General features: G+C 41.9%; 1 pseudogene; it reads left to right on the top strand.

Moving 5' to 3' along the window:
• The first annotated feature begins 7,007 nt into the window (after positions 1-7,007).
• On the top strand, positions 7,008-8,844 carry LOC101439119 (large subunit GTPase 1 homolog; annotated as a pseudogene).
• Positions 8,845-10,399: the final 1,555 nt, after the last annotated feature.

Genomic DNA, 10,399 nt, shown 5'->3' on the forward strand with positions numbered 1-10,399 from the left:
CTCGCGCGTCTCTAGAAGCCACATCCTACTCAGAAGCGCCTGTTGTCCACAGAGCCTGGCTTATCCGTTACCTTTGCTATTTAACACTGTCGCTGGGAGAAGAGGTCTTGCTTCCTGCCTGCCTGTCTTTTTGAAGCATACATGAATTACAAGTAGATATGGCCCAGGTTTTTGCCTCAAAGGGATATTCTCTTGGTGTGTGTTTTCTCCTCGTTGCCAAGTTGAACTCGAAGCTGTTTTGGAATTTAGCTGTGGTAATGAGGGACATAGATAGCCTTGCATAATCAGAATCTGGAGATAAGCCAAAAGCTCATTTTAGCCAATAATTCCTCCATCCTCTCCCACCAAGTCTTTAACCCGGTGCTGCTAAGAAATAGCAAACTGACCCATCTGAGTTTCACTAGTTCTTCATGTGGTGCTTCCCGACCTTAGCATGATTAATTGTGGTTGAGTATTTCAGTCACTCCTACACGCCAGAACCCACTGCAAGATACAGGCATGCTGGGTTTCAATGACCATCTTAACAGATTGCAGTAAATCAAAGCTATTGTATCTACTGCTCACACATCTTTCTGCTGAACTTGGAAAAGCACACCTTCAGTCTACAAGTAATCTCTGGAGAAATTCCTTTAAAAAATGAAGAAGCGAATGGATGAATGAATTTCAAAGCCATCTATAAATGGATTTCCTGAGAGAGAACTGAGAAGATGGGTGAACCCCTGACTCTCAATTTTATTCTTACATGTACTCTTTGCTAAACAAAGACACAAACGTACTCTAATATGTGAGATGTTGAAAGATGAACCAGAATAGAGGATGAAATTTACCAGTGATTACGTATAAAGTTTTACAGATAGGTCTTTCTTTTTAAAGCCCTCCCAAGTTTAGAAGTATAAAACGAGAACAAGATGACTGGGAATCATACAGTGAAGAAATATTGTAGTACAACCCATTCAACAGCCTCAATTTACCCACAAGGAAATTAAAGCCCAATGAGGTTCAAACACATGCCTCAAGTCTTAGTCAGGGATTGTTTGTTTGGAACCAAAATCCTTGGAAAGCATCTAAAATTTAAAACTGGGTCTATTACAGAAAACCTCACAGAAACCAATTGAAGAAGGTTTGGCTGGGACTCACGAGAACTGGAAAGTCATCAGTTAATTTCTCTGTCTCTATCCCTGAGGGACCTCATAGACTCTTTTCTCTGTTCCCAGGAGCTCTCGTGTTCTCGGCAAACTGGCTTCTTTGCTCACTCCACCCCCTGAAATGTCCATGATCTCCAAGTTAGGTTCCTCAGAGCTCACTGATGTGGTCAAGGCATCCCCATAGCTCAGCTCGGACCAGAAGCCCACCCATGACTGTGGGTGATCCCTGGTGGAGTTGGCAGGAGCTGGTTCTCTAAGCAGAGGGTCAGGTGGGGAGGAAACGACCAGCTGCTCTCTTACCCCTAGGACAGCACCCCTAGGTCAGAGCCTGGGTACCTGATGCCAGGCCAACATCCTGTCAACAACTAGAAGGTTTGAGTAGACTCAGACACAAGAGGAGTTAAAAGTGAGGTATTGCTCCAAACACTGGACACCATCATCAGCAAGAGTATAGTTGAGAGCTTTCCTCTAACCCTCCCTGGTCCCTTACCAACCCAAGTTGGGTGGCTGCCATGTTTTAAGGATATCCCAGAGCCAACTTAAAGCCACCAGAAAACAAAATGGCAGTGATGGTGTAGGGATTCAAATTGTTCCGGAAGAAATGGTTTGGTGGGATTTAAGATATTTTAGCCTGAAGAAAGGAAGCCTTAAAAGAAACGTGATTCTTTGGTCCCAATGTTTGAAGGGCTGCCTTTGTTCTTTAAAGGAGTTTATGTTTGTGTGTGTCTACAGCCTAGTACCAAAGTGTAGAAATTAAAGGGAGGAAGACTTTGGCTTGAAATTAGGATTGACAAGCTTACAATTAGAGTTATCTAGAAATAGGTTACTTTGTCAAGTTCAAGAAGCAGGTGGATGATCCCTTGTAAGAAAAGCCAGAGGGAAGGTACATGAATTAAGTGATTTCTAGGGTCTATTCCCAGTTCTGGAATTCTGTGATCCCACAGGTGTAGCTGGTTGCCTGGATTTACTGCTATCACAGGAGCTGAGGTCATTATGTACTGTCATTTAATCAGAGGGATCAGCAGATCCTAAAAGTTGCGCCACTAGGACAGCAGGTTATATTGCTCTCACGTCGGCTTCTTTCCGGGTCTTCTTGGGTCTCTTTGGTGTGAGAGACTCAACCCAGAGAACAAGCCATTTCAGCCGAGAGCTAATGGCTCACTCAGGGCTCCTTCCCTGCCTCAGGGTCGCTGTCCCCTGGAGTGGCCAGCAGGGCTGCCAGGGGCCCCTCAAATGCCCAGCAGAGGAACTAAGTAGCGAGAGGAGTGCTTTCCACCAGGCTCGTTTGGTTGTAAAGATCAGAAGCCCGTTCAAAGTAGCTCAGCATTTAAAAAGAACAAAGGAAAGGTGCGTTTTAAGGATATAAAGAGGTTTTTCAGAAATCCAAGAAAGGCTGAGCACCAGGAGTCAGGAAGGGCAGGAGTCGGGGAAGGTCTGGGGGCCTCGGCGACGAGACTTCACAGTCCCTGCACCAGTGCGCCACTGCTCCTGGAATTGGGCTCTCTCCTTAGAGCCACTTCTTTCATTCCCTCCGTGTCTCTCCATTCAACATCCACGCCAGGCCCCTGACTGCTGGCCACTCGGCACATCAGCTGCTTGGCTCTCCCACCCATCCCCAGACCAAAGAACTGTCTCTCCAGGGCCTGCCGATGTGGTCCACAGGGCTGTGCCATCTGTGGGCTGGCCCTAAAGCCAGGTCAGCTACAAAGAGAGTTGGGTTTGGAGGTGCCATTGACCACCTCCTCCTAGGAGGGTCCTAAGTGATCCACACCATGTGCGTTCATCTAGTCCACACTAATTAGGGGTTATTTACAGTTTTGCAAACTTAACTCCAATTTTCTTCCTCCACTGTGTATTTACAAAGTCATATTGTTCCCAGTTGAGTCACCGGTCCCCAAATGCTTGATCCACATTACCTATATACTATCCCAAAGAGTTCAAGCCAGTTGATTCAATATTCAACTTTGCTTATTCAATTCAATATTCAATTTTGTTTATTCGATTCAATATTCAACTTTGCTTATTCGTTCTAGTTCTTTCATTTATTAGGACTCACAGCAAATAATTATTGTGTGCTCAATCGTGAGCAGGGCTCTTTATCAGAAATAAAGAGGTGCAAGCTAGGGATTATGTCCTCAGGCAGCTTGCAATCGCTCTTCGAAGCCAATGAAGAAGTGAATGCAATTATGGTAATTTCTATTCTCTTGGCAATATGTGGGTTTAACGAGCCCTCGTGCTAAAGGAACCAGGCCCAGCTCATTCAGCGTGGTGTGCCAGCTAAGCCAAATCCAACGTCTTCTCGGCGCCGACAGACTAACTCTCTACAGCTCTTACTGCGGAAACTTGGACGTCTTCTGCAATGTATTACATTGCGCCCAAAAGAATCAACATGCAGAATAAAGACGGAGCTCGAGAAAAGTCAGCGGGCAATCTGGGTGGCAGCCTCTTCCCACACTCGCCATGCCGCCTGCTGTTTCTAAGGAGGGCCATTCTCATCCCGCCTCCCCGAGCGGGACTCAGCGGGACAGCTCTGCGGCAGCCACTGGCCACGAATCGTGGGCGCCTCAGGACTGAGCAGGGTGCTAACTCTCAGAACCACAGGCTGAGGGAGCTCGTGGGTGGACTCTGTCTATGGAAGAACTACGGTGTTTTTGTTGCTTTCTTTATCTTTGTTTTTAGAATTGGGTTTACTAAGGCCCTAGCCCCAGGAATAAGGCATTTTCCTTGTGATCCGATCCACAGGGTCCAACCCCTGCTGCTCATCAACCCCTGCTCTTGCTTTTGCCAGTGGCTACACCTCAGTGTCTGCTCTCTGCCTTTGATAACGGGTCAGCTTTCTAAGAGGCATCCTCCTCGTGGCCGTCCTGCCCTCCAGGAATTTACCATCGGGGAGGGAGAAGTATTACGTATAGTATGTCTCTAACACCAGAAATCGTGCTGGGGTTTCTGTTATTATTCACTTGGGGGGAACCAATAATTTTCAAAGAAGAAAAAAATAGGAACCCTAGTAGCAAAGTGGGCTGTGGCTATGAAGATGGAGTTCACTCTGGGGGAAACCCAAGTGGCTAATAAATTGATGAGGCAATTTTCAGTGAGCCATGCTATGAATCAAAGAAATAGCTGTAAAGACAAGAACGAAATGCCATATTGTGTCCATCAGATGGGGGAGGTGGGCTAAATTGAATAACACCAATTGTTTTTTTTTTTTTTAAAGATTTATTTATTTATTTAATATCCCCCCCTCCCCTGGTTGTCTGTTCTTGGTGTCTATTTGTTGCGTCTTGTTTCTTTGTCTGCTTTTGTTTCTTTGTCCGCTTCTGTTGTCGTCAGCGGCACGGGAAGTGTGGGCGGCACCATTCCTGGGCAGGCTGCACTTTCTTTTTCACGCTGGGCGGCTTTCCTCACGGGCGCACTCCTTGCGCGTGGGGGCTCCCCCACGCGGGGGACACCCTTGCGGAATAACACCAATTGTTGAGGGTGTGAGGAAACAGGAACTTCCATGAAATGTTGGCATTGAGTACACATTGGTGCAATGTATCCAGAGAACAATTTGGCAGGATTTAGAGTCCTGTCCCTAAACTAATTATAGGGAGATGTGCTCAAAGATGTGTATTGTGGTATTATTTGTGGTAGTGATGAGTGGGGGGCAATATCCATCAACAGCAGTCAGGGTAATAAATTAGACGTATACTCTAATAGAGCATAACAAGATAGTAGTGATTGATGACAGCGAAAAACAGATTCCAATATATATAGTTAGTGTCATTTATATGAATTCAAAACATACACACACACAATGACTATATCCCCAGCACCTTGAAAAGTCCCTGATAAGGAGTAGGCCCTCAACAAATTGTTGTTTTGCTGTTGCTGTTGTTAGATGCAAAATTATATACACACACGGCACAATACATTTTCAGTGATACAAATATAATGAAATCCACGACACTATCATTTGTGTAAATTAAAAATTTATAGACCCCCTGCACACACAAACACAAACACCGTATATTTATTTTTAAGAATACAAACCTAAAAGCATATCTAAGGGCATGATTCTTCTGGATATACTAATAGTTACTCGATCTTAGAAGGGAGTTGCCTGGAGTGAAGTGAAATGAATGAAGTTCTTTTGTGCCCAAGGTCAAATACCCTCAAGGACCCCCAATTCTAAGCTCTGGTTTTATGTCCTGAAACCTGACCGATTCTTAGACACTTGGTTGTCAGAAAAGGCAGAAAGAGGGTGCCCCCACAAAAGAAATACTGAAATATCCCACTTAGTAGAAAATATCTGAACAACTCCAAACAATTTATATTAATGTATCACCATCCGTTTCTTGTGAACTGGATTTTCAAGAGTCTATGTCCCAGAGATTAGTTGTTTAACTGGTTCCTCTATCTCTGTAAATCAGTGGTGAAATATAGACTGCTGATAAGATTTGGACTCAATTTTTTTAAAAAAAGAATGCCTCAAAGGTAGCTCCGTGTCCTTTTTAGGAGGCACACAATGCCTGGATGTCTCACTTTTAGTCACAAGTAAGATCAATTGGTGGGTTCTGGTGGTACCCGGCATTACTCTGTCATTATGATATTTGCCATCAGCTCTTCAGTCAGTGGTTTCAGACTCTATGGATGATCACTGCTTGGATTCATCAAAGTTTACCAAAAGATTTTTATAGTTCTTTTGGATGAATCCTTCTGCCTTCATTAGCTAGAATTCTTCTACAAATAAGAATTTTCTCTCATCAACTATTTTAAAACTCTGAAATATAATTTATTTTAAAAACCACAAAAACTATAAAGGCTTGACTTTTCTCCTTCCATATCAATTCTCAGAATAATGATAAACGTTACCATTAGTAACTTCTAGTGGAAGCCAGTAGTTTTTCTAATCATTAAAAACTCATGAATTTTTATATATTTGATAAGTTTAATTGCCATCATTCTCTTTTCTCTCTTTTAGGATCTTTTCTATTATACAGAGTATTTTCAATAAAAATACACATATTTAAAGTATAAAATTTGATACAATTGGCACATATATACAGTCATGAAACCACAATCAATCCAGTGAATGCATCCATCATCCCGCAAAGTTTCCTTGTGCCCCTTTGTAATCACTCCCTTCTGTATCTCTCCCATACTGCATGACCCTCTTTCCATTTGAATTCTCTTGAAATTCATATAAATGAAATTATAAAAAGTATGTACTCTTTTTTTTTGTCTGACTTCTTTTATTCAGAATAGTGATTCTGAGATTCAAATTGACTGTTATTCTTCAAATATTTTTCTCCCTCCTCCTTCCCTTTGGGAACTATTGCATATATATTAGAATGCTTGAAGTTATCCCTCAACTTACTGAATCTCTTTTTCATTTTTTTGAATTCATTTTTTCTCTGTGTATTTCATTTTGGATAGTGCTTTGTGGTTTGTTTGTTTTTTTGTGTGCTTGTGTCTTCAAGTTCACCTATCTCTTTTTGCAATGTTTATTCTGCTATTAAGTCTGTCCAGCATATTTTTCATCATGCACATTGTAGTTTCCATCTTTAGAAGTTTAATTTGAGTCTTTTAAAATATTTTGCACATTGCTGCCTAACTTTTTGAACATATGAAATAAGTACAATTATAATAACTGCTTAGATGTCCTTGTCTGCTTATTCTAGCATCTGTGTCAAGTTCTGGGTTGGTCCCTAAATATCATTTTCATGAAGAATAACAGGGCTCCTTGGGCAAATGACTGATTATATGGATGAGCAAGGGTATGTACAAGATAAACCTAAAGCATCTTGTAGAGCTGGAATGCAAGGAAGTAACCAAAGACTCATTGCTGAGAGAGAAGATTTGTGCTACAGCTGTATTGCTATGGGTCAGGGAAGAGCAACAGGTGGTAGATCCTTGGGCAGGGCCCTAGTTCCCCCTCAGACTGAAGGAGCCATAGTCACCATCACACCGACTCTTGGTTGCACAGAAGTGAACTCAATGATGGCAATGACTAAGGTCATCTTAATCTTCAGTGGCTGAACAGAGCTTCCTTGATTTCCCTGCACTGCAGAACTTGAGGGACAGAAGTTGTGGCTGAGAAGCTTAATATTAAGTTGGTGCTTCCTGAGGCTAGAACTGGACTGCTGTTTTTTGAGGAGAGCCAGAGAATTAAGTAACTCCATGAAAAAAACTAACAGTTCTTGTGTATACCAAGAAGCCCAACATGGAACCAAGAGATTAACTCCAAAAGAACTCAGACAGGCAGAGAAAAATAACTTTTCAGAATGGAGACATCAGCTTGTCCAGCTAGAGGAGGAACAAAAGTTGATATTGATCCCATTTGAAAGAAATTTGGGGTTTTGGTGCCAACTTTGTAAGGTCATTGAGAGAAGTGATACTGTGGTCCTGATAGTAGTCTCTCGGAGACCTCTCCTGTTCAGATGTGAGGATTTGGAATGTTATGTAAACGAAATAGATGCTGATAGGAGAATGTTATTTTGATAAATAAGGCTGACTTGCTGACTTCAGAGCAGGGGAGTGCCCGGGCCACATACTTTGAAACAGAAGCTATCAAGGTTATTTCTGATTAGCTTTAGATTAAGCCATCCAACTAAGTGAGGGCACTAAGGAACAAGAATATGGAGAACCTGGAGAAACCAACTGAACTGAGTTTGAAAACTCTGATTTTGATGAGGCTGAGACAAACCATCTCCCAGGCAGGGATTCTCTCTCTGTTAGTGAAGATGCCTCCAGCGAGGAAGACAACAGTGAGTATGAGGATTGCCAGAAGGAGGAGGAAGAAAATTGGCAGATATGTTCAGAAGAAGCGAGCCACCTCCAAGACGAGTCTCATGGCCAGGACTGGAAGGAAAGCTGTCCTGTAGGTTCTAACGCTCCTAATGGTGGTAAGCGTTCAACAATCAGCACCATCATGGACAACCAGAAAGTGTGTCTGCCACACCTGGCCACGTCAGGCATTTTCAGACTCTGAATGTGGAGCCTGGCTTCTGCTCATGTGATTGTCCAGGCCTGATGATGACATCCTTTGTCTCTACCAAGGCAAAGAAGACTTGCGTGGAAACCTAAACAATAGACCAGGTGAGAGATCTCCTCCCACCTTTATCACAGCTGGCCAGAATACTCCAAGGCAAGTTTTGGAAGCTACCTAAGGAATTAACATTATAAAGCCTGGGGAGGATGGAGATCCCCACCCAACTCCAACAACTGCTGACATCTATGAGAGGATTCTTGACTGGCTCGTGGGCAGCCAGACCAACCTTGATCAGCGCCATATAACCTGAAGGATTACGTCAGTGGTAAACTGCTACGCTTTCATCCTCCTCCTGGAACTTATCCCGTGACCTTTCACCAGTGACTCCTAGAGAACAAAATGAACAGCAATGAAATAAAAAGTGCAGCCAGGCAGAAGAGAGCCAAACCGATGAAAAATGAAGTTGACAAAAATTGTTTTCATCAAGTAAGTTTTAAAGTTTTGTTTTAACTTCTGATCCAACACATTTTTTGAAACGGCTTTATTGATAGATCCTTCACATACCATAGAGTTCACCCTTCCAAGGCGTACAGTTCAGTGGCTTGGGGAGGGTGCAGCTATCACCACAGTCAACTTTGAAACATTTTTATCACCCCAAAAAGAAACTCCATTCCCTTTAGCCCTCTCCCCCAAAACCTCCTCCCCTCTTCCCCATCCCAGCCCTAGGAGAACACTAATCTATGTTCTGTCCCCATGGATTTACCTCTTCTGGACACTTATTAGGAATGGAATCATGCAGTAGGGGGCCTTTTGCGATTGGCTTATCTCACTTAGTATTATGTTTTGGGGGCTCGTCTATATTGTGGCATGTATCATTCCTTTCTATAGTTGAATGGGATTCCATTATATGGACATATACTGTATTTTGTTTTATTCGCACCAACAGTGTACGAGGTTTCCAGTCTCTCCACACCCTTGCCAACACTTATCATAGTTTCTCTTTTTATTTCAACCATTCTGGTGGTTGTAACTTTGATTTGTGTTTCCATAGTGATTAATGACATTGAGCATCTTTATTTTAATTGGCTACTGTAACAAGAAAATGATTCTGTGTTTATGTAGTGCTTTGTGCATGTGCCTCACACAAGTCTGCAAGGCAGGCCAAGCAGATATTATTATCTCCATTTTATAGTACAGGACTCAGAGGCCCCAGGACACTAAGTGACTTACCCAAGGACACTTGTTTTAAGTGACAAAGCTGAGACAGAACTTAGGTTTCTGTGGCTCCAGGTTTGTGTTACTTCTAAATCTGTGCCAATATTTAGAAGAAAACTGGTCACCAGTATCAAAGATTGCAAGTTCTTTTTTGCACTTACAACTATCATTTTGGGCATTTAAGTTGAAGTTTTAAATGTGTGCAAGAAATTTCTAAAAGGCTTTTGCAAAAAAATCCAAACATTTATGGTTAATTGTAATAATTCATAGGTCTAAACTTTATCTTCTAAAGTAATATTTTCTTATTATAATAAGATCATGAAATACTGTTTTATACTTGCAATTCATGGTGGATTGAAATTCTTTTTCTAAGTAAAGTTTAAAAAAAAGACACGTTTCTACTGCATTTTAATTTTTCTAGGCCTTTTCTTCTGAAAGATAAAAACAAATCAGGAGTTCGTACTAATATTTCCAGTTTAAGTTTAACATTATAGGGCCTTTGTTTAAATTCTTAGATTTTATGTTTGTATCTCTTTTGCAATGATAGATCAGATGTTGCAAAATCTTGATAATGTTTGAATCTGGGTGATAGTTACACGGGGGAGGTTATTGTATGCTACATTTGCGTATGTTAGCAATTTTTCAAAATTTGAAAAAGAGAGAGAGAAGGAAACAAATGAAAAGGAAAGGTCCTCTTAATAAGATTGGCATCCCCCATCTGCCATTTCCCCATCTGGGCAGTTGCCATTTTGTTGTTCATGCCCGTCTTCATTCTTTACCCCGGGATTCCTCTTATTTTCTTGGAATGCAAATAGTGCTTTTAAAAGGATGTTAGGACAGTTTTTCAGCACTTGTGAGCGTCTTAGAGAAAGGGGATTTCATATCAGCTGATCCAATCCCTTTTGGAAGTGGCGGTTTTCAGGTGTGCTTTAATTTTGTTTTTAAACAGGGATGCAGACTATAAGGTGGCTATCTCCTTACCAAATACCATCTTCCAAACACATGTCATTGGTGCCTAAGGAGTATAAATGATTAGAGGTAACCCTTATCCACATCCCTAGAAAAA

This window comes from Dasypus novemcinctus, chromosome 13 (assembly GCF_030445035.2).
Source record: "Dasypus novemcinctus isolate mDasNov1 chromosome 13, mDasNov1.1.hap2, whole genome shotgun sequence".
NCBI classification, from domain to species: domain Eukaryota; kingdom Metazoa; phylum Chordata; class Mammalia; order Cingulata; family Dasypodidae; genus Dasypus; species Dasypus novemcinctus.